Below are 23,649 nucleotides of genomic sequence, written 5' to 3'. Positions count from 1 at the left end.
TTACATTGTGATGCTGCAGCAATTTAGATCCACTGAGGGTGGGGCAGCCTCACTCCTGGCCACGCGTGACCCTCTCCTCGTTGCCTGGCTTTCTAGAGAGCCGGCTCGGGGACATAAACTGCCTGGAGAGGGGTTATGGCGTTTGTCATCGGCTTCAGCCCTTCCAGCCCACAGAGCAGGGGTTAGCTGAGATCGTGGGGGGGTCAAGGAGCTGCCGGGGGTGCACAGCCGGAGTCGGCAGTGCCCCAACAGCTCGGCTGAACCCCACCTTTAGCTTCACCTGGCAGAGCACCAGCGCAGTTTGAGGGGCTGGAGGCAAAGCGGGAACCACTGCAGCTCCCCCCTCTCTCTCTGGCTGGGGATATTCCGCGGTTTTTAGGGCAAGGTGCCAACCCTCGCTCCAGGGAGAGCGGCCTGCAGGAGGCCGGGGCCCGAGGGCTACCACGGGCCTGCGCGGGCCGCTGCGGGCGAGAGGGGAGCGCTTTTTCGCCTGGGAACGTCACTTAAGGGGAACAGAAACTGCTCACGAATTCGGGTCAAAATCTGGGAAGAATTGCTCTGGGAGCCTAACCGCGCGTTTGTTTCCTCCAGAAAATCGCCGACAGTAACAGGTAACACTCCACAGCTCCAGCAATAAAAAGGACGCAGACCAACACGCCTCAAACCCAGTATTTTGGCCACTCACACAACACGGCGGGGCCGCCCGCACCCCCGGCTCCACCCCGGCCCCGGCGGGACAAGGCGAGGGGCGGTGCGGTGCGGGCTGCGGCGGGCGGGCCCGACCCGGCCCGGCCCCGGGGCGGCGCGGCGCGGCGCTCGGCCCCGGCAGGGAGGGGCCGCACCGCCCCTACGCGAGCAGCCGCCGCCGTCGCGGCGGGAGAGGTGACAAGCTGCTGCGCGGAGCCGCCTCCGCCCGGGTGGGAGAAGCGGGTGTCCCGTTCTCCCCCCCGCCCCAGCACCACCCCCTCCCCGCCGCCGCCACCTCCGCGCCCCGCTCCGAGGTAAGGCAACCGCCTCCGCCCCGCGTCGGCGGGGCCACGGCGGGGGGGACAGCGGGTCCCGTGGCGTCCCCGTGTCCGTCCGTCCGTCCGTCCGTGTCCCCCACCCGCCGCCGGGCCGGGCCGCGCGGGGACGTTGCGGGTGCGCGGCGGCGGGAGTTTCGTTTCTCCGCCGCCCCGGGGAGGAGTCGCGGCGGCGGTGCCGGCGGCCCCCGGGGGAGCCTGGCGGCGGCCCCGGCCCGCTGCGCCTCCCTGCGCGGGGAGCGGCCGCCGGGCCGCGCCCGGCCCAGCCGCTGCCCGTCCCGCCACACCTGGGCGGGCGGCGGCCGCCCCCGAGCCCGCCGCGGCCTCTCCGCCTGCTGCCGCCCCGCCGGGGACGCGGGAAGGCGCCCCGAGCCCGGCAGGCACTTGTTCGGGTGCCCCCCCCGCCTCCCCCCGCCTCCCCCCGCCTCCCCCCGCCACTCGTGTCCCCTTCGGTTTTGTGGGGGAGCCGACGGGGCGGGAGGCGGCGGGCGCTGCTGCCTGCCCGCTGCATCTGGTTCAGCGGTGATTTATGGTTTTGTTAAGTCAGCATTTGGCACGGCGTGCTTGCGGGGAGCAGCAGCGAGCGGGAGGCATAAGTTTTTGTTACTTCTGGAAGGGAAAGGAAAAGAGCTGCGTGGGGCCGTGGCCGCCCCAGCGGCTTCCTCCAAATCTCTCCCCTCCCCACGACCCCACTTCAGCGCTGTGGCCGGGGGATCGCTGTGGTCAGCAACGCTGGGCAGGTTGGGGGGGGAACTGCCACCCGTGAAGGTGAGTGTGACAGCAGGGAAAAGCTGTCACAAATTAAGTGTTGTTCTTGCTACTAGTTTTGTGCGGAAACACCATATATTTATTCCTTGTATGTACATATATGTAACGCTTACCTATGTATACATGGAATATATACACATTTTTTTGGAGCTCTGAGAACATTGCTTGTAGGCTTCTCTTTCCAGATGTTTTTTCTGTTTCTTTTAGGCTCATTTGCATTTCTGCTGGGAGGGGAGCAGACAGCAGTAATGTTGCTGAATACGTATTTGAACAGTAGCATGGAACAACTTGTGTGCCTTTAATTCAGCTGCAGAGGATATCCATGTGGGATTAATATACTTAAGCGATCATGTCACACTGACGTATCTTGTTCAGACTTGTAGATTTTTAAAGCAGTGTGGACTTGTAGGTAGTAGCGGAAGTGTAATTAATTTTAAACATGTGACTTGGCCTAGTGCTTATGATTTTAACATGGTATTCATACCTTGGTAAATATGCATAGATTTAGCCATCTGTCCTCCGTTTTCCCTTTGTGAGTGCACATACCACACTGCGCAAATGAAAAAGGTGCCTGTGGTAGGCTTTAGGGACAAATACATATTTAAACTCTTCCAGGAAATGCTCTGAAGTTACTGTCAAGGACTAGTGGAAAGCATCTTTCATACAGTTTTTGGGGATGTTCAGTAAAATAAAAAAAAAAAATGCTTCAGCATCAGTGATGCCAATTTGTAACTTGTGTTTGGCATTAACGCTATTTGCATACAGTCAGTACAGCTGATACCGCTGCTGGACGGCATGTAATTCTTCCCACTACGGACAAGGCCCTTTTGTGTATCGTTAACCTCGTATGCTTGTAGAGGGTATATGAACCCCAGGTGGAGCCCTGCGGTTCCTCTCTCCTGTGATAAGGTGGTGGTGGGATGCCAGCTGGTGTTGCTTGTTGGAGATCGTAGCAACAAAACTTCTGACACAGGCTGGAGCTTCGAGCTGGGGCACGGCGGTCTTTGGCACTTGCCATGGTTGCTGGTGTACGCTATGGCTCATCTACGTGTGAGTGACATTTGGAATATCAGTGGGCTGTGGTGGTGATTTGCACTAGTGTAGGGGTCGGTCTGTCCGTCCAAGGTAACTTGCAGGACGGTGGCTATACAGTGATGTTTTCCTGTAGCTGAAGAGATGGGCAGTTTTGTTTTGGTATCCCTGCTGTCACCACAGGAGTGGTACTTCTGCATTGTGCAGGTGGAATGGGTGGGTGGCATGACATGTGTCACCTCAACATACTTTCTGAAACTTATCTCCTTTATCATTTACGGCCCTCTCTCTGAAGAGATGGCCTGTTTTTAGACATGAGTAAACCTGCCAAAATCTCATATCTTTGGCGGTGGTATGTTTGGGATTGTGATGCCGAAATCTTCATTTGAGCATCATTTTCTTAAATTTGGCTTTTACAGAATAACAGTTGTCATAAGAAGATTAAAAATAAAGTCTACTTGCTGCTAACACTTGGTGGGTGAAATTTTCATCTCTTCTACTACAGCTGCTCTGTAGTTTCTCTGCTGGTTGCAGAGTCTGTAGAACTGTAGTGTGCAGTGCTAAATAGACTACTTTTTCTACTAACCTAGGGATTTTTAAACTGTGGTATACCTAACATAGCAAAAGTGATATGCGAGTCCTGCCACCAGTGGCATATGACTGCCATTTTGGGAACTTCTTGGTCTTGCTTTTTCTTGGATTAAAAGCTTGGTTACAAGACGCTGGAAAAAGTTCTGTTACCAATTTATGGCAGGAAGAAGAAAAAGTGTATTAAATTGGTATTCCCATTGCTGCCTGATGGTGTTAGATGTTTTCTCATCCTCTGGGTAGCTCTTGGAATCTCAGCAGCACTGTGTGATTATTTTACTCCTTACGCTGCCGAGTAAAATTATAGAACCTAATTTATTTAGGTTTGGCATGTTCTCACTGAAACTCCTGCCATGCTAGGTGAATGAACAGTCTGCTTGTTTATGTTGCCTTTTTTTTTCCACTTTTAATAGGCCCTCATAGGTTTTATTGTGGTTCTACTGGAAGGTTTCAGAATTTGGTCCAACCTGTCAATAAAAACAGAAATAATGAACCATGAACCATATTAAACCTGTTATCAAAGAGGGTATTTTCATACTGTCAGTTATCAGGGTAGAAATCTCACTTCACATGGCTCCAGCCAGTCCTACAATCACATTTACTGCTCTTCTATAAATTTTCTTCTGGCAGTTTATTGTTAGCTCTCTGGGGCTGAAGTACTCAGGACAGATGTGAACATGCTACCTTCATCTTTGCAGAATTACTAAGTAACCTAATTGGCTTCCAGATCTCACTGTATTTTTCTTCATGTCCCTCTATCATAATTCAGACTCTCTGTCTACTTATTACTCCTTTCCAGATGTCTTTTACCAATCGAATCTTTGCTGGATCACTTTTCCCCAGATGAATTATTATTCGTTTTCTCAGAGGCATCCAAGAAATAAAATGCCTGATGGAATTTTCTTTTTTTTTTCCCCCCCATTACCTTTCTTCAATATTCTCCCACGTTCATTTGCAACTTTACGTAAGTAGAGCTTGTTAGAAAGTGTTCATTAAAATGTCATTGAAGTGAAAATCAGGAAAGAGTGTTGATCAGAAATACTTTTCAGTTTCAAGTCACTCATTTCTGGTGAATAAACCTTTAAAAACAAAAACAATCTCTTTCTTTTCTACTGCTGATATTTCCCCTGTGCTTTTTGCTGTCTTGATCATTGTGGTTGGATTATTTGTGATAACTGGGTTTGACACAGTCAATTTGCTTATGGCTTCAGAGAAACACAGTATCGAAACACTCAACTAAATTTGGAATAAAAATGTAGTCAGTATGGCTCAATCAACTACAGACATGAAGGAAGAGTAGACTTACCCAAAGAGCTTGAAGTGTTGAATAACTCAACAGTTTATCTTGATTTGCAGCTGCACACCAACATTTTTGGCTCACATTGGGTGACTGATGACAATGATGACTGTCAGGGGCTGTTACTTTGTGGAGCCCAAGGTAGCCCTTTTGCTGGCTGGGACCACAGGGAGCTGTAAGATTGTGGGTAGGTGTTTGAGCACTGTGGGGATGCAGCCTGAAAGATGGGAGAATGATGGTACGCAGCTGTGTTACTGGGGAAAGACATAACACGTTCTGGAGTAATCAAATTTTCTAGACTAGAAGGCTTCTTGAGCTGCCCACGGCGTGCTGGAGATGCAAGTCACTCTGCCTATATAGAGCTGAGACAGCAACACTGTCACTGAGTAATGTTTCAGTGCGAAAGTATAATGTCAGTGTAAAGTCCAGAAATACTTCTGACCTATGACCAGTTGGGATCATGTATCTTAAAGCCACAAAACCAAGGTCTGTCTGTGACAGTGTTTTCCTCTGCTTACCACCAAATTCCATGTTTAGGTTTAACTTCAGCTACTCCTCCTTGTTTTGATGGTTCTGCGACTGTTTGTGCTGAAGGATAAATAGGTCTGTTGTGCCTCCACATTGAGAGAATTTGAAACTCTTTCTGGCTGGTTCACCTGGTGGTTTAACACTGATGTTAGAATGTAGCATAGAGGGAATTGAGCTTTGTAGGTCTCCACAGGGGAAGGATCGAGTGATGAAGCAGCTTCTCACTGCTGCTAGATTGTACTGCTGCTTGTTTCCCCATTGCTCCTAATTTATTCGGGAAGGACCCACATTGTTGTTCATATTTTTGTGGGCCCTTGTGAGGTGTCCCTACCCCACTGGTGGGAGACAAATATTTCATGCCTGATGGTATCCAAAAGGAGGTCTGGGAGGTTGAATATATATGAGCCCACACCTCCTCTGACAGGAGATAATTTGAAGTATAAGAAGGTCCATGTTCTCTGTCCCTGGTGTATAGTGTTATGTTCATTTAAGTGAGCCGATAGTTGGCTTTGTTGCTGACCTTTTTCAGGAACGGGAGATTTGGCACTAGCCAGTGGTTGCCCAAGAGAGTATATCCATGGCGAGTTTCTTCAGCAATGGTAGGACTATTGCATTTTCAAGGGGGAAGGAAACTTCTGAGTATTTTGTTAATGATTTAAGACTGGAAGGAGTATGGGTTGAATTCACAGGTCTCAGAGAAAAAGAAAACTGTTTTAAGGTACGGGGGTATCTAAATGTGCTTGACTTCAGTTGTGTAAGCTGGCGGTTGGTGCGTATGGGTGAAGTGCATTTTTGTTACCTGAGAGGGCTTTCCAAGTGCACGCAAGGTTTTCACAAGTAGAGCGTTTCCTTGCAGTGCAGTGTGTCTATATAGATATCATAGGCACAGAGCATTGAAGGCCTTAGCATAGGGTTTGATGCATTAGTTATTTCAGCCTTTATTTACTATTCTCAAATCTGGAATTTCTGTCCTATTTGTGTATATGGTAAGATTTTGAAAACATCAGGGTGATTTTGGGGTGTGTTACTGGAGCAGTGGTTGACTGTATTTTTGATCATCGCTAGCGTGTGGTTCCCTGAGCCCTCAGGCCCTTGCCCTGCTGGCTTTCTGTGAGCTGTAAAAGATTTTTGAGTTTCTCGGTCTTTGCTCTACTGAGGCTTTCTCTAGTTCCTGGAAAACTGGACATTCTTTCACTTGCTTGAATGAGGTGATGCTCTTTCCATAACAGCAGCAGTGTTGTGATGTCCTTAATGTTCAACTTCTCTATCAAGTGTCAGGTCAAAAATATGACCAACTCTGCAGACTGGACCAGAGGTGACCTGTGAAGGTGCCAAGGGGACTATGAGGAAAACTGTCTTTTCATACAAAAGATGAAAAGATGAATCTTGCAGACTTCAGCATGTTCAGCCTTGTCAATATATCTGTTGAAATTCCTGAGATTTATCATTCTGGGACATTTTGCTACCTTCCATTACAAAATATTAGTTCTTAGTGTTCCTAGAGCTGTTTGTTTATTGTCTTTAAGTGAATAAATGTTAGCTTTAGCTTTTCAGATTAATGAAATCTAGTAAAGATGCCTTACTAGAGCGCCTTAGATTTCACGTTTGCAGAACAGGTGAATGAAGTGCTTCCTGCCATCTCCTTGTGCCTGAGTCTTTGACTCCCTATAGTAAGGGGGGGGGTGGGGGTGGGGGGGGAAGGCAGGGATTTAGATCTCATCTAGACAGCTTTGGGTGATGCAATTCATATCAGGTATTTCACTCTTGGGATTGTGTATTGCCTGTTGGCAGTTAGAGGTAGGTCTTAATGTTACTCAATTCATTCACTTAATTTCATAATGCTTTATGTTCTTTGCTTCCTGTTTGTGGTGGAGCATATTTCTCCTGCTACTTACAGCTATTAGAAGGTATCTGATTTCTCTGGTTCTTTTCCTAATTCCTTGAACAGCCCATTCCAGTTTATACCATGGCAGATGAAGTAGGCTGTGCATTTCGGATTGCTGGGTGCCACAGGAGAGGCAAGGACACCGTGTGATTCTTTCTGGAGGTGCAAGCTGTTGAATCCTGGGAACAGTTAGACTTGGATATGTATCCTGTGGGAGCAGCGGTGAGTGTGGACAGGAAGGGTGAGGGCATAATAGCCATAATGGTAAGATTAAGGCACATTCCATCAGAAGGAGGTGTTGGTGGTGGCTTCAGTCAGTCATTTTCTTGAAGTAATCTGTCTTCGCTGTTGTGAATTAGAGGAAGAGGGAAGAAAAATCAATACACTTTCTGAGCTATAAAGAGCTTGACTAATAGGGTGGCATTAACTGGAGGCCAGATCTGGGTGGAGCTCAGTACTCCTCCCTCATGAAGCAGCAGAGCGGTTTGGTCATCTGAATTGTGGTGATGGCCCTGCGGCTGACAGGAGGATTATTACAGCATTGTTCTTGCTTTCTAGAAAGCTTACCTCATTCTTCTTTACAAATTTCAAAGATGATTGAGGCACTCTTTCTTATGTGCAACCAGCAGTACCAAACCTGCTAGATCTGGTCCCTGCTGCTGCTGGGTCCCTGGTGGAGCCTGCTGCTGGAAACAAACTGGAAAGAGGGAAAAAGTCGATTTGTGTAGAAGGCTTTTAGGATTGAGGTGAGTTTTCTAAAGAGAAGGAACGATTGAAACTGTTGTAGTTCTACTTTGCTTACTTCAGCACAATTTTGTCAGTGGGTTCGTAGTTATTTTTTGCTTTCTGCATAATAGATTGAAAAATGGAGCAGAATGAATGGGATATCCTTAAAGGTTGGGGTTTTTTTGGGGGCTGCCAATGCACTTGAAGTTACATTGTATCAAAAAGATACCTTTGGAGATGGCCGTAATTGGAAATATCTGCCTCAGATTTTGGTTTTTGAAGGACCTGTAAAGAACTCTTCCAGAAAGTAAGCACTGGTAACTTCAGTTTTTGCTGTTAGATGGCTTGGTCGTAGATTTCTTTGTAAAATGGAAATGCATTTGATATGCAAGATATGCAAGAGGACTGAAATAGTAAGGTCTGAAATTTTGTGGACGTTTCTGTACAGGATCCAGAGCTTTTAACCTATCCCTTCTGTCAGTAGTTCAAAGAAGAATCTTTGAATGCACATGCAAAACATGTGAGTGATATTCCCTTGTATATGCTGCCAACAGTAAAGGGAAGAGATAAAGCTAGTTCATCCATTGGGAACTAGCACATGGTCACTGCTTTTGTCAAAGGCTATACTTACAGCTCAGATGAAGTCCTGTTGCTGTGTCTAGATGCAGTGAAGAGCTACTATTATTAATAGTAGCTGTCTAGTAGGGGTCTAGTCTAAGGGAGCTGGACTGCTTTAGTTGGATGAAAAGGAGGTTAAGGGACAATCCAGTAGCTGTTTATAGTTGTTTACAGCTACTAGAGGATGGTTATGAAGATAAGAGGGCCAAACTCTACTTAGTAGTGCCAAATGGCATCAAGGGACAATGACAACAAATTGTTGCTTTGGAGTTTTAGGTTGGATGTTGGGAAAACCTTGTTACTAAGAGGGTAGTGCAGCACTATTGTAGGTCATCCAAAGAAGCTAATATCTGTCCTTAGAGCTTTTCAGGACTTGTCAAGGCAAAGCCACAGCTGGCCTGATCTGCTCTTGGTGAGAGTCTTGATTTGAGTCAGGGACTGGACTAGGTAACCTCCAGAGGTTTCTTCCAACCAAAGTTTCTAGGAGACTGGCTCAGATCCCCCCAAAATGAAGAATTTTTTTGGGCAACTTTGAACTGAAATGACCAGCTACTGTGGGATGCTCAGTGGTAAACTTAATTTCATGTCCTCAATACAGCTCTTGTAGTTCATACAATAATGCTTCAGTGATCAATACTGAGATCAGTATTATTGGCCTGTGTTTATGACCTGAGGACCTGCAGGTTATTTTTGTCAACAGGTTTCTTTTTCTCTCACCTGGCCTAGAGGGAAGGGGCAGAGCTCTTTGATGGTTAATACTGCCTAAACAGGCAAACCCCTCCTTGTGTCAAAGATGGCTTCAGGGGACGAGGTGGCATTACAATCCCCAAGAGGACAGGTGGACTGCAATGAAATTGGCCTTATGATCTTAAATTCATAAGTCTATATACCCCCAGCAAAAGATCTGTGTAAACTTCATCCTGCACTTTTCCTTTGCAGTCCCATTTGCCTGGTACTACCTTTAAATAAGCTAAAGGTAGCAGACAGGATGCCTTCTAATCTTATTTTGGCTCTCCTAATATGTATTAGTGCTCATATGTTATCGTTATTAGAGTTGGTATGAGGGGGAGTAGCCAAATGAATGGCTTTGTCAATTTTATAGCACTTTTTTTTTTCTGAGAGAGAGGAGAGTCAGAGAAAAATGCTGAAGAGGTGAAGTACACCATGTTAGAATACTGCATGCTATCCCCTTGCAGACTTTTCCCTACAAATAAACTCTCTGTTCTACCTTTGGACTTCTGGTGAATGAAGTCCTGTGTGCATTTTGATTCTTTCTGTAATTTACTTCATTTTTGAGGTGACAGGATTAAATCTTGACGTGCACTGCTTGAAACATGCTGTCATCCAAGATCAGGCTTTTGGATGCCATTTTATTCCACACCTAGTGCTTCTGCTAGAGGACCTTGTTTCTTGCCCTTCATATGCTCTTACTTGTTTGCTTATTTTTCCTGACTGAAAACAATTCTTCTTGCTTTGTGTGTATACAGCTCTTTATTTATTTGGTTTCTGTAACATGACATTGGGAAAAACGAAAGTTCATGATCATATATATATAGTATTATGTGGCAAAGTAATTAGGCAAAGATCTACATGTAATGTTTAAAAACGTTATACAAATAAAAGTATTCCTGGCACTTCACAGCAATCAGAGAGCAAGCTGAAACAAAACAACCTCTTTTGAGGTGAAAATGGAAATTTGGTGCAAAACTCATGACTGAATGCATGTAAGTCTGATGTTTAAAGAAAAGCTTGTCTATGTGAACACAAATTCAGAGACTTCACAAAACAGAGCTGCCTGCTAACCAAAAGACTAGTTGCTTGCCAGCAGTTCACTTGGCATAGCTTTCTCCTACCTGTCATCCATACTTCACAGAAAGAAATAAAACCCTGTACTTACATACTCCAGGCCTTCCCTCCTTGCCAAAGTAATGCTTTGTTAATTATATGGAGTCCTCTGCTCTTACATGTGCAGGTTATTAATTGCTGTAAAAGGTGAGGGATTGAATCCTACTCTTACTGATTTTAAAAAACAAATATTATCCAATTGGCTCTCATTTTCTGTGAAGTTTCCTGGAGCCTATTTTCTCTGCTTACAGTGGAGATTGCTTGCTGATTTTGCTGCATGCCCCTGAGCAACTACCCTACAGACTCAGGCTGTTGAGCGGCAGCTTGTAGGGAAATGAGATCTAGCATCACCTGTTAAATAGCAATGGGATGTTTTACACCTGTTTTGCAGTAGTGTGCAAAAAGAGTAGGATAATTTTAATGAATTAGAGTGAATGGAATTATTTTTGTGCTAATTGAAGATGGGAAAATTCAAAATGTAGCTTAGTTTCAGTGTCATCTTTTTCCCTTTGGGTTTATAATGGAGTAATAAAATAGAGCTTTAGGATTTAAAGAATAATTAGAGAGTCCTCATTACATCACTGTTTGGAAGATTTATTATTTGCAGCCATTGCTTGAATTATATGCAGGATCTGGGTTTCATTAGAGGCTGATAACTAATGCTTCATAGAAGACAAAAAAAATATTTGTTTTACCTGTGGAAAATGTAATTGGAATACTTCTCTCATGCAGTTATGTGAAGTATTAATTTTGGTAATTTGGGAACTTTTTAGAGGACAAAACTTGCTCCTGTGTCTTCCCAGTAGGTTGGCTGTTACAGGAAGCCAGCCAATTCTCAGGATAAGGGGCAGAATCTTAGTGTATGCATCCTCCGTCTATGCTCCCTGAAACACAAGAGGGTTTTCCTATGCCCATGTAACTTTGTGGCGGAAGTTAGTAGGTTCTCTGACAAGGTGATTTATCAAACGGTTTCCTCCTGTTGTGGGTTTGAATAGGAGCTACTCCAAATCTGAGGCCAGAACAATAGCTATGGAGGAAATTAGTCATGGAGGGATCTGAGGAGGAAGGAGAATGTTTTTATCAGCAATGGAAGAACTTCCCAATGTACGGGGGTCTCACTAAGGATGATTTAGGCATTAGTGAGTAGTGGTGGTTTACACTTTCGCATTGTTTCTGACTGGGTATTAAAGACTAAAGGGTACAACACTTGCTTTCTTTTTAATTTGACACATTTGGAAAGTATTCTTCATAACCACATGGATTCAAAATACATTTTTATGAAGGTTTAAGCATTTGGTGTTTATTTCAGCTGGAGTGAGAGACTTGGGAGACTTCCATCAGATAATTCACTGGTTGTGGTAGATGCTGTACAAAATAGGGGGACATGAAGTCGGTTAGTAAAGAGGATTTATCTTGAGTTTATGATATATATTGCTGGCTTAAATAGTGCTTGTGCTTTTACCCTGTGATTCCTTGTGATTCATAAAACATCTGTTCTGGGTAGGGTTCAGCAGTTGAAGATAAAGGGTTACTGTTTTGTATGTAACCCTTTTACATTCTCCTAGAAGAGTTGGGAAGATCTACTCTGATATGTATTGAGGAAATGGTTTACATTTTTGGATGGATACAGGTACCTAAATATATGGCATCTAAAATGACACTAGACTGTGTTATATCTGGGACATCTGCACGGGGCTGGCAGATAAAAAAAAAGCCAGGACATACCAGTAACCCAGTCTTTACAGTAGTGGCCACTGGAGGCCACCAGGAATTCCCTAGGGCATCTAAGGAGGCACTAGATGTCTGGGTTTGAATGGCTAAAATTTAAATGTTAACGTTTTAATACTTCTGTCATTTGGTATTTCATATCAGCAAATTGCAAATAGCTTTTTTTCAGCTGTCATAAAGAAAAATAGCATCGCTTTCCTGAAAAAGCTTCTGCGTAAGTCTGTACTCTGAGAGTAAGGACATATAGGTGGTTTGCCAATTTATTTTACCTAGCTTATTATTTTGCCAGTTTATATTACCTAGCTTATATAGACAGTCAGCAAGATATTAGTTGTTTTACCAACCTTCCCCCCACCCCTTCCACCCAAATGCCCCCCCTCCAAAACCAAAAAGAAAATCAAGAGGAGGATCCAAGTACCAACTCCTCTTGGGTTAATTTGGTGTCAATCAGTTGTTCAGAGGAAGGAAGCATGAGTGAGTGCAAGGATTGATGTTCAGTCAGGGGAAAAAAACCCTGGAACATGTTCAGCATAGCTTAGAGAACAAGCTTATGTAGCTTATATAGCAACATAGCTGGAACATGCTTATGGCAAGCTGAGGATTTACACCAAAGCTGTAACTGTACATTGTCAAAATACAGGTGTTCTTTAGCTATATGTTAATGTTTTTAGTTATTTTAAATGAATTTGAAAATCAAAAGTGCTATCCAGTGCATGTAACTTAGGTGTCTAAATATTTATGTTCCTAATAAAGCTTCTTCTGTAGTAAGATTTCACCTCTTATATGTTTAATGAAGGACGTGATAGAATGAGCCTAAGGGTGACCATCTCAGGTAACCAACAGAGAAACACAGATGATTTTAGGATATGATGGAATCTCTTAGAATAGCTGCTTTGGGATAGGATGAATCACAGCCCACAAATGCCTATTTCTCTTCAGTGACTATAAAGAGAGAGGGGGAGTAGAGTGACTCAGTGAGATGTGGTTGTTTATATTTGGTCAAATATATTTCAAGCTAAGTGCATAAGGCTACAATCCAGAGGCAGCTCAGCTCTCCATGGCACCCAGGATATGTGCCTCAAACGTTCAGCTACAAAGCCTGGTTGGAGCGTACTGGAGCTCTCCTCTGGCTGGTGCCTTCATCACCCTTCCCAACTGGAACCACCCTCTGAAGGAAGGGTGCACGTGTACTCAGTTTTCATCCTGATGGGGAATTGGTGTCATCCCAAAATAAAGTCAGGATGTAGACTGGATGCGTGCCTGAACCCATGTGTTTGGATCTCACAGTTTAGACATGGCTTAAATTTCTTGTGCAACCAGCGGAAGGAGAGAGGGGATTTGGAAGGCCTCCAGAAGCCACCTTAATTTTGGTAAGATTGAATCCTAACGTGTGACTTGAATATATGCTTGCTTGTGTGGTGTGTTTTCATTTCATATTTCTCTCAGCATTTATGATGAAAATAGAATAGTCTGTTTTCATGTCTGTCCACAATCAATCTCCAGTTTTCTTAGGTTAGGGAGATGTTGGGATATCTGGGTGCTAGGAAGTTAAAACAATTGAAATTCTGAAATTAAAGTTCTTCTGATAAGCATGTTTTTAATACCAAAATTAGACCTAGCAGTGCCTTTTCAGAATAGCATACCTGTTTCCAGTTAGTAACTTGAATTTTGGCATTACTCTTTATTTTTGTAACATACGATTTCTACCATCACTTCAGCCCCGAGAGAGAGGTATTTTGCAAAGGCTGGCATCAGTGGTGTTATGCCTGAATAGGTCTAGGTGCCTAGTATTAAAATCTTGGCAGCTGCCTTGACTTTTCTTCATGCTGTCATTCAGACCATAGCTACCAAAGTTGAATTTTGCTGGTTGTAGCAGTTGTGGGAAGTTACTAAGGGAAGAGTCTATTACTGACACAGGAAATAGTTTTGAAGTTGTTCTTGCCATTGCTGAACTTACCAAAATGTCAATATTGCCATAGGTCTTCCATACAAGGCTCAAAATCATCTTTCTGCTGTACTGAATGTCACATAAATTGCTTGATGTTTTCAACGTTAGTGTTATATACATTCCACGCTTCTTGCAAAACTCCCTTTAAATTGAGAAGTTTTGTTGTTTCTGGGATTAGACCTAATTGCTATGATTCAAGAGTAAAGAAGGAAAAACAGCTGTGAGGGTTCTGCATGTTCCAGTTTTCCTCCTCTTAATTACTTCCAAAATAGTCCACTTTTCTCCAAAAGTTATATCTACACCCTTCAGAAAATTGTGTGTAACGGTCACCTTTAGCAGCAGTTTCCCCTTGATTCATTAATTATAGGAGCATGTCAAGCAGAGCAGATGGCATTTTCTGAGTTGGGAATTTAACTTTATTTGTTATTCTTTGTTGGGTTTGACATCTGAATTTCTCAGCATCTCTAAGCTGATGTCATTTTGCAATTAAATATATAATATGATTGTATAAATCGTCCTGAAAATTGAAATCCTGGCCTTTTTCTTTGTAACTGATGTGAAAAACAAATGGGCATGTGTGCATATCTCAATTTAAGATCAGTCACTTTGGAACTCCTCACTCCTCAATGTACCAAGCAGGTGTTTTTAAAAATCTCTTTTTCTTCAGTGCATGAACTCATGCATTATTTGCTGCACACTACTCAAAGCATCATTTTTGAGAAAGATCATACATTTTCTCTTGAGCTTTTTGATGGGGGCCTAGCCAAATGGTTCACAAATGTGATTTGTTCTCAGCATGCTCCGAGTTGAGCAGCTTTGATCCTTTGGCAAGGGAGGAACCAAAACGTAATAACGCACGCGAGGAGCTGGGTGGGCACGTGGCTGCTAGTTTTGTGTTAGTGATTTGAGAGTCCTAGGAATGATACCTCAGAGTGCCTCAATCCTGTTTGACTGCACTTGAAGCTCCACAGTGGTTGAAGACTGGCTGGCGTATGTGCTGTGAAGCGGTGGCACTGAAATAGGGGTGTGCAGACAGTGCTGAACCCTCGCCTGTCAGGGGGTTGTGGTAGTGACTCGTCTTAGGTTTGTGGGGTTTTTTTGAGGTAACTTGCAAATTTCCTTCCTCTTTAGAAGCAAGCTAATGGATCACAAAAGCTCTTGGCACATGTTGCCTTATGAACGTGCATGCGGTCCATGGGGAGGGTGGCTGGCTCCTGTTGACTGGTGGTCTGTGGACTGTGCCACTTACTCTCTGCAGCTCTCACCTGGCTTGGGCACCATCTTCTTCCTTGTTGAAACTTTCTGCTTGACTGGACCCGGGATTTCCAGACTCTGGCTCTTGCATCTCTTCCTCCCTTTCCCTCTCATCACTGTCTTTTCCTCTTCTGCCCAGCTTCATGACACATTTTGGTCCACCTGACCTTTCTCACAGCCCCTCTGCAGTGTGCTCTCAAGGGCCTGTCTCCTGCATGTCCGTGGGGCACCAGCCTAAGGGTCATGAAAGCAACAGGCGAGGTTGTCTTCCTGCTGTCAGCTCCAATGTCTGGTCTCTGGCAGATGGGAGCAGCAGTTACAGGGGAAATCCTGCTAATCTCCTGTAACTTGAGCCCATTACATGCTCAGTCGCACTGTGGGGCTGGTGCCTTTCCAGCCGCATACGGATGGACGGATGGCTGGAGGAGGAGGTGGACGGTTACTGCAGAACATTTTCTGAGGTTTGCACTGTAGGGATCAGAAAAAAAAAATAAAAAGATGATGTGTGTCAGCTGAATTCTAGCAGGTTTTAAGGCTTTGTCAAATAGGAAAATATTATCATAAGTATAGAAAAAAATGTATCCTTGATTTAACAAAAAACCAGCTGAAAAAGTAAGGGATCAGCACTGCCAGATTTCAAGACTGCCCCAACATGGGCAGGAGAGCCAGAGTTCCCCAGTGGGTGAGTTACAAGGGTGGCAGAGCAACATGTTTTTGTCTCAGCTATCTCAGAAATGGGCAAACTGTGTTTTGGCAGAAAAGTAAATAAATCCTGCAGCAGATGTCCAGCATGGAAAATTTTTAACACAGGCAGCTTGAGTTCGGCAAAGTCAAAAGAATGTGGAAAATACCACATGCACCAGGGCATATTAATAATGGGTGGAGTTACCACTCCTGTCCCCGGGGTCTCTTGAGACCCACCAGAATCAGCTTTTGGGGTTTTTGCGGGGTTTGGTTTTGTTTGGTGGTTTGGTTTTTGGGTTTGTGTGGGGTTTTTTTTATATAGGGCAGAATAGAGCAGAGTGGAGGGGGTGACTGAGCAGAGAGCGAGGACTGGCTGGCAGGAGCGCATTTCAGCCATGCCAGGGAGGGGAGAGTTTTCACAAATGGGATGGGAGATGGTAGAGCCCAAAAGATAGTTTTTACTTGCGGGATAGAGGAATAATGGATTTTTGGGAAGCCGCGTTTATAATATGCAAAACAGTCCATAGGAAACAATGGGGCCTTGGGACAGAGCTGCCAGTGAATGAGAGCTTTGTTTTCCTCTTGTCTATTCATATTTCTAAACTTTTAGTGGAATTTTAAACACTTTTTACATGTTTTTTACGTAATGGCTTGAATTGCATGAACTGCTGTCTGAAGTAGTATTGCACTGCAATCTTTATCCTTTTCTGGATAAAGACTGACTTTCGGTTTAAGCTCCTTTTTGTATTTTTCTTAATTGCAACTCACATTCAATAATCCTTGGCTGCTTTGTTCTCTTGTTTTAAAACTTCAGCAAAATTTGTGGGAAAACTGATTGACAGCAGACCTTGTGTACCAAGAGTATCGAGCTGCCCATAGTCTGACTTGAAAATGGCAACTGGTATCATAGTCCCTATGCCAGTACCTTGGAACAAACAAACATCAGTTGTAAGCTAATCATACAAACTGCAGTTTAGATGCTGCTGTGATTTGTCTGCCAAGGATGTTAAAACACCATCACAGAGATTATGTTTTCATCGAGAAGCATCCCATACCTGCAGTCCCTAACAACTGGTCTCAAATATTTGGAAAGACGTTATGCGTGTATTGCTGTAAGTACAAACACTGCGCATAAGATTATGCAGTATTAAAATGAGACTATTACTGCCTGAATTGGAGTGCATTTCATCTGCATGTTAAAATAAAGGGTAGATGGGTTTATAGTGCACAGCTCACCTCTACAACCAAAACAGCATCATTGCAGTTCTGCAGTTTTGGAAACGTTGTGCAAGCACTTATGATTAGCAAAAGCTTCAAAAATCCTTGTGCAAGAAATGGTGTAGCTGCTGTTGCAGGGGAGGGGAAGGGAGTTGTTTGCTTTTGCTGCGTATGTTATTTCATGGAGGTATCGCTTTACCTCACCGGTAAAACTCCTTCCCTGCGTGAGGGAAATTCCTGGTTCATCAGTATGGATGCATTGTTTTTACACATTAGAAGTGCTGTGTTGCTGTGTCAATCATTCCGTTAGGATCAGTTTAAGAGCAGTAGGGCTGACGAAGCTCGCTGTGATTGGCTGCCATATGCTGGGAGGGCTCTGGGAGAAGGAAGGGCTGCAGTCTTTCAGCAACAGAGTTTAGGCTGTGTCTTTGCTTCATCATCTGAGGAAAAAATCCCCAGCTAAGGCACAAGGCTTTCTGAGCACAAAAAAAAAAAAAAAAAAAAAAAAAAAATTACGGGCTGCTCATTGTTTCATGTGAAAATGACTTACCGTGATGTGATGGGAAAGATATGGCTGTTTGTTTATATCAGATGTTCCTGTTCACGTTGGGAATGTGCCGAATAGACAGGGCTAAACAAGGTAGGAGGATCGTTGTCTTTTATTGAATGTTTAAAGAGTTTGCTGCAGTATGCTGCATGCTGTATGTGTTGCTTGGGGGAGTCGGGGAAACAATGTTTCTCCGGTGAATGTATTCTGTTTGGATGCAATAAGTGGATTTTATGGTAACTTGTTTTCAAAGGGAATTAATTTCCAATGTAAATAGCTCTCTTCAGAAATAGAATGTGAGTATACGCATATTAAAATAACGCAAGTAAAAAAAGAAATAGGTCAGTGTGTTTCAGAAGTGCTGTTACCCTAATTGGATTTTTAGCTGGGTTGTCATCTGGTAGTGCTTCCTAGCTTTGAGAAGGAGTCAACCTGGAAATCTGTGAAGTTTATAGCAGATATATTTGAAGATTTAGGTGAATTAGACTGGCTGATCTAAATAATTCCCTATCAGACGCTTTAACTAAAGCCAAGACTGCCTGTCTTAGACTTATAGGAGGCATTCAACAAGATTACAATTTTTTACCCAGTTATAAAAAGTATGGGCATTTTTGACTGCACCGTGATTCCTTGTGCTCTTGAAGGCAAGTCAGGAGAGTTTTTTGTATTGTAGTTCAGCTGAGCATTTCCCCTGCCTTTTCTTGGCAGCAAAACAGAACCTATACATGAAAACAAGGAAAACAAGGTTAATAATACGTGCTACAATTATCTGATCTTTATACATTTTTAATGAGAGAACACACAGCTAGCAGAATAATTTAATGAGCAGGCTGGCTTTTAGAGCAATGATTTCACTGTACTGAGGCACATCAACTTTCTTGCTGAGGAGGAGACACAGGAAGGAATGGAGAAGATTTATGTTAAATGTTCTGGAGAGAAGGAAAAGGATTATTTAGGCAGACGTCTGTAAAATTCTGGAAGAATAGGGGAGTTACTAATTATTATTATTTATTAGATTGGAAGCAAACTTTACCGTCATATTGTGGGAGGGGTCTGAGGACATTGCCTCATCCTGTGATGTGCCTGAAGCCTCTTCAACTTTCTTAGACTGCCATATGCATTGATGGTGCTCACTACCTTTCAGGATCCCACCTAATTAGTGACCTGAATTAACAGACTGTCATCAGTTGCATTACAGCAGCATCGTGTATATGTACTGTATATAAGATTTTTAATTTTTTTTCCCAAGACTAACAGTTAGTGAAACAGCAAGAAAATGTTATCATCTTATTTCTCCTGTAATAGCCAAGAACACTGCACATAGATATTTGTATTCAAATAGGATGTCGGTAGAAAAATTAAGTGTATGAGCTGAGGAAGACTAAAGATGATTTTTTTAAAGAAGAAATTAGGTAAAAGATCATTTTACTGCCTAGAAAAGCTTTCAGTGCTGAGATTTTGGGGAAAGTCTCAAGATTTTTTTTCTAATCCTAGAACAAGTTACACTAGTTTTAAAAGTATTCCATTAAATAGGCCCTTCTAGACCAACTGTCCACCCCCCCACCCCCACCCCCCTTTTCCAAGGAGAAGTACAGGACATGGGCTCAGAACTCCTGATGTCACCTCCTGGCTCCTCACAGCTGACTCTGCTCAAAGGAGGTGGATTTAACTTCCCTGCTCCCTGGCTAAATACTAGCGGAAGACCTGCAGCTAGGTTGTGGACACATCTTTAGATCATGAACTGGTTATTTTTAAATGCTACACTCTTCTAAGTAAAATCAGCTTTGTGTCTTTTGAGAATTTGAAACTGCTAAAAAGTGAAACACACATCAGTGTATAGAGCATTATTAATAAAAATCCATAGGGTATGTATGTATATGTTTAACTATCACTATTGATGTTTAAATGTGCTGTTTGTGTGCCGAGTGTGTTAAGCATGTGAGGTGAAGATTGATAATTAGAAGCAAGTCAAATAATCTTTTTCAAGCTATAAAATGTGAGCTGAATTTTTAATTTTTGCAGATAAAACCATTGTCATGCATAGCTTTCAAAAAAAACCCGTCTCAGTCTCGTGTTTTGAGACTGTCTCTTACTTTCAAATAATTTAAGTGGCTGTTTTTCATACCTTGGAGATGGCAATGTATAGAATTATCCTCCTTATGCCTGACTGCCAAAGTGAAAATTCACATCCATCACTCGATCAAACAGTTTGTATCAAACTATTTACAGACAATCAAGTGACAAAAGGATTTTAAAAAAAAATATTTCCTCCTCAAGGTGTATATATACTACTACTTTATATGGATAGGTAAGTGGGCTTTCGTCTTGGAGTGTAGAGGTGGTAGTGACTATTCTGCATATACATTTATTATGTAAATAGGTGGTAATAAAAGTATTGTGGACCAGATTCTGGTAGCTCTTTTCATTTAGTAGTATCTTTTCTGCTTAATTGCTCTGTGGATTTCATTAGAGCTATTAGTGCAGTAACGTCTTACTGTGTGCAGTCTGTCTGTTTTCAAGGAATAATTACTCTTGTTTAGAATCAGTTTCTTCATTTTCCTAAGACAGGATTTTCTAAGTCCTGAAATATAGTGTTTGGCTGTAGAGTGTTTATACAGTCAAATCAAGTTCTTCATTTGTAAGTGTACATTTTATAGAAATCTAAGATAATCATGTGCTACAAATACTTTTTTTTTTCTGAGCAAGAAAAACAGCTCTTAATGTTATGTGGGATTTCAGGCACTCAGATCTGGTAACATCTCTGCTGTGAATGAATGTTCTCTGTTGCTCACAAGTATGTCAGGAATAATCTGTAGTGTGTTTATTTGTAAAAAAACTCTAGTCTGTTCAGTTTTAATTTCCTAAATAGACACATTGTTAAGATTTAAATTTCACATAATAGCTATTAGTGTTACCTTGTTTTCTATGTTACTAGAACTTTCTGACTTTGAGGATTATTTTTTTTTCATGGAAGAAACACTTTTTTTTTAAACCCAATGATTTTTCCTCTTTTGTGAATGTGGCTGTTACAATATTGTAGTAAAAGAGAATAAAATCACTTGCTTTAGAGTTTTTTAGTATATATTTTCTTTTCAAAATCATTTTCCAGACTTTGATTGTGAAGCTAATTTGATATGTTTGATAACGATGTGTTATGGTTAACTGTAGTGTGAACCAGTGCCATGTAACTGGTCTGTAAACAGACTGAAATTATAGCCTGAGGAAAATAAAACGCGTTTCAAGAGGGTGTCAATGCTGAAAACTAGTTCAAATAATAGTGGTATTAACTGCTTGACTAATTAAACTAATCTTCTTACACATTATTAGCAAATGCAGTGACAGTTGTTGGTTATTGATATATGGAGTCCAAAGTCTTCTTTTGAAAACAAACTTTTTGGCTCTATTTGGGGTAGAGGGGTGTGTGAAGAGAAAGAAATCATGCAGCCCCTTTCTAGAATCTGCCAACTTCTTGATGTCCTAATTTTTTTTTTAATTACTCTGTTCTAATAAGGCTGTTAAAACACTGAGCACTTCCTCTGACAATGCTGGTGATGTAAGGTTCTTAGCTCAGTATTTTGGGCATACTTAAAAAGGAAAACTTTGGGGCTGTGAAAATTGAAGACCATACCTAACAGGAGATTAAATGCAAAATCCTTATAATTAACACAAAGAAATACTAATTATGTAGGGGACTCTGTGCTACTGATGATTACTAAAGCTGTTGAGAACTGTCAGTGTGCAACTTGCCGCTTCTGCAGAAGACCTGTAGGATTCCTGGAGCCGTAAGTCTGACAAAGGACCTGGTGGATTTGTGATACCTTAAACTTTGCAAGTTAGATGAGCTCAGCTATAAACAAAAGGGATAAATGCACATGTACTTGCTCCTCTTTTTTTCCTTTCCTTTTTTTCCTTCCTGCCCTCTTCCATTTTTATACCTAGATGTATGTCCTCAAATGCATACTCACATATGTAATATACACACTCATAAAAATATGCATTTTCATTTTTGTGATTTTTGCAGTACAAAACCAATAGCTAATAAAGACAGTAGGAGGGAATTAGCGGTACAGTTGTTGCATAAAGCAATGGATCAAGAAATAGGAACAGATGGTTCATATCAGAGTCTATTAATTTTTTCTATTTTAGATCAATAATTTTTTATCAGTTTCCGAGTGGATGATAAACAGCATTTCAGGAAGGTCTGGGTGTCGCACACTACTGAACTCATGAATAGAGACAAGGTCGATGTGGAGATTCATGTTCTGTAAAATCTTCTCTCCTGCAGAGAGTACAGCGCCTCTGACAATTGGCACAATTAGAGAATACAAGTAAGGAAAAATGCAGAAATCTTTTCCCTCTAGTTTTATGGAAGGAAACTAGGACTCTGCTAGAAATGACTTTTTTTTTCTTTTTGTGAATACTGAAGGCAACTTTTGGATATGTTTTTTTGTGTGTGTGTCATCACTTTTAAGAGATGCCTAGCAAATAATATTTTTTTTTTAGTCTTTTTTTAACCCTCTAGTATACTCTCCTATCCAGGCTGAATACTTTTTATTTTCCTAGGTTTCTGAGGATTTTTGTGTTTCTGTTTTTTTTCAAATGCTCTGTTATATGTGCTTCAGGTATACTAAATGACTCAGCCCCCCACCCCCCAATTTCCTGAATCTGTCATGATTTTTGCACTTTATAGGTATTATGGGCAGTGTTCTGAACTTAGTCAAAAACTAACCTTAATTTGCAAAGTGGCAAGATTTCTGTTTATTTTCAAGCTCTCAGAAGGATGATTTTTCAGTGCCGGGTTTTGGTGTGTTGGGTTTGCACCTTAATGCTCTCCTCTGGCAGCTATCTCTGAGACTCCTGAGGTAGGGGAAGTGGCTGCCTTGTAGGATATCAAAGCCTAGTTTCAGTCCTTTTTTTGGGTGTTTTTTTTTGGGGGGGGGCATTCCTTCCTACTTTTCAGACAGTCTGTGGTGCTGTTAGCAGCAGCTATATGCATATTTCAATCCTACAGCTGCCCTGGTTTGTCAGCAAACACCTCTAGCTGTGCCTCTAGTGGGATGGGCAGGCCCATCGTTGATGGAAGCATACATCTGTGCCCAGTTAATGATTCAGGACTTCGGCACTGCCTCGCTTTTATTTATTTAAAAGGCTGCCATAACACATACGGGATTTCACTGATGGCCGCGTTCACGCGTGGCACAGCATCACCAGCTACGGCCTCTGACTGCTATGAGGAGACCAACGCTGGCTTTCCCACCTTCATCTTATTGCCTCGCAGCCCAAAAGTGGTGGGGACTGGGGCAGCTCCTCCGGCTGGCGAGAGGCTTTTGCGGAGGAGGACGCCAGCGTGTGGGCTGCTTGTGCTAGGGATTGCAGTGCTGCAGTCCTTATTGGCATGCTAAACATGCACCAGCAGCACAGCGCGCTGCTGTCCTGGAGCTCTAGCGCTTGCATTTAAAAACTTTTTGCTTCACGTGTTGTGTATTTTTATTTATTTCTTTTTCATAATTCCAGTGTGTATTTTAGTTCCCTGCTGCTAACGTTGGGACACGCTTTGGGGCTGGATTGCTTTACTGCCATAATTTTAAGGGGGGGGAAGCCAAAAATCCAGAGATTTTCTTTGCCACAGTGGAGAAGGCATGAAAGGCTTTATAAACACATCAGTGCAGCCACTTTTAAAGCCAGTGCTTTTTTTTTTTTTTTTTTTTAAGACCTCATTTAATGCTCACGACTTTGTGCGGTGAGGCCACTTTCAAAGGCTTTGGTATCCACAGTAGCAGCTCTTTGAAGTGGAAACGCCAGCAGGGGACAAGCCAGTGGCTTAATCCTTGGTGTAAAAGGTCCTAAGGGGTAAGAAGCCACAACATCCATCTTAAGGGGGGAAGCTGGAGAGCAATACCTGGAACTAAATCCGTCTCCTGGACCTGGACCTCGCCTGTGGAGCTGGAAGTGGTTGGACAC

At 42.8% G+C, this 23,649-nt stretch overlaps 1 protein-coding gene across 7 annotated transcripts in view; it reads left to right on the top strand.

Annotated features, from left to right (window-relative positions):
- The first annotated feature begins 869 nt into the window (after positions 1 to 869).
- The window catches only part of MBNL2 (muscleblind like splicing regulator 2), a 111,933-nt gene continuing 89,153 nt past the window's right edge, over positions 870 to 23,649 (top strand). The window contains exon 1 of one of the 7 annotated variants that reach the window (XM_074815427.1): positions 870 to 1,001. The gene's annotated coding sequence lies outside the window, so the exon portion shown is untranslated. Of the gene's footprint in view, positions 1,002 to 17,122; positions 17,782 to 23,649 lie in introns of those variants that run through there. The other 6 variants (XM_074815425.1, XM_074815430.1, XM_074815429.1 and 3 more) reach the window with 6 other exon arrangements.

Source organism: Strix aluco, chromosome 2, assembly GCF_031877795.1.
Source record: "Strix aluco isolate bStrAlu1 chromosome 2, bStrAlu1.hap1, whole genome shotgun sequence".
NCBI classification, from domain to species: domain Eukaryota; kingdom Metazoa; phylum Chordata; class Aves; order Strigiformes; family Strigidae; genus Strix; species Strix aluco.
The sequence above is the reverse complement of the archived record's forward strand: the minus strand, read 5'-3'. Positions and strand labels throughout refer to the sequence as shown.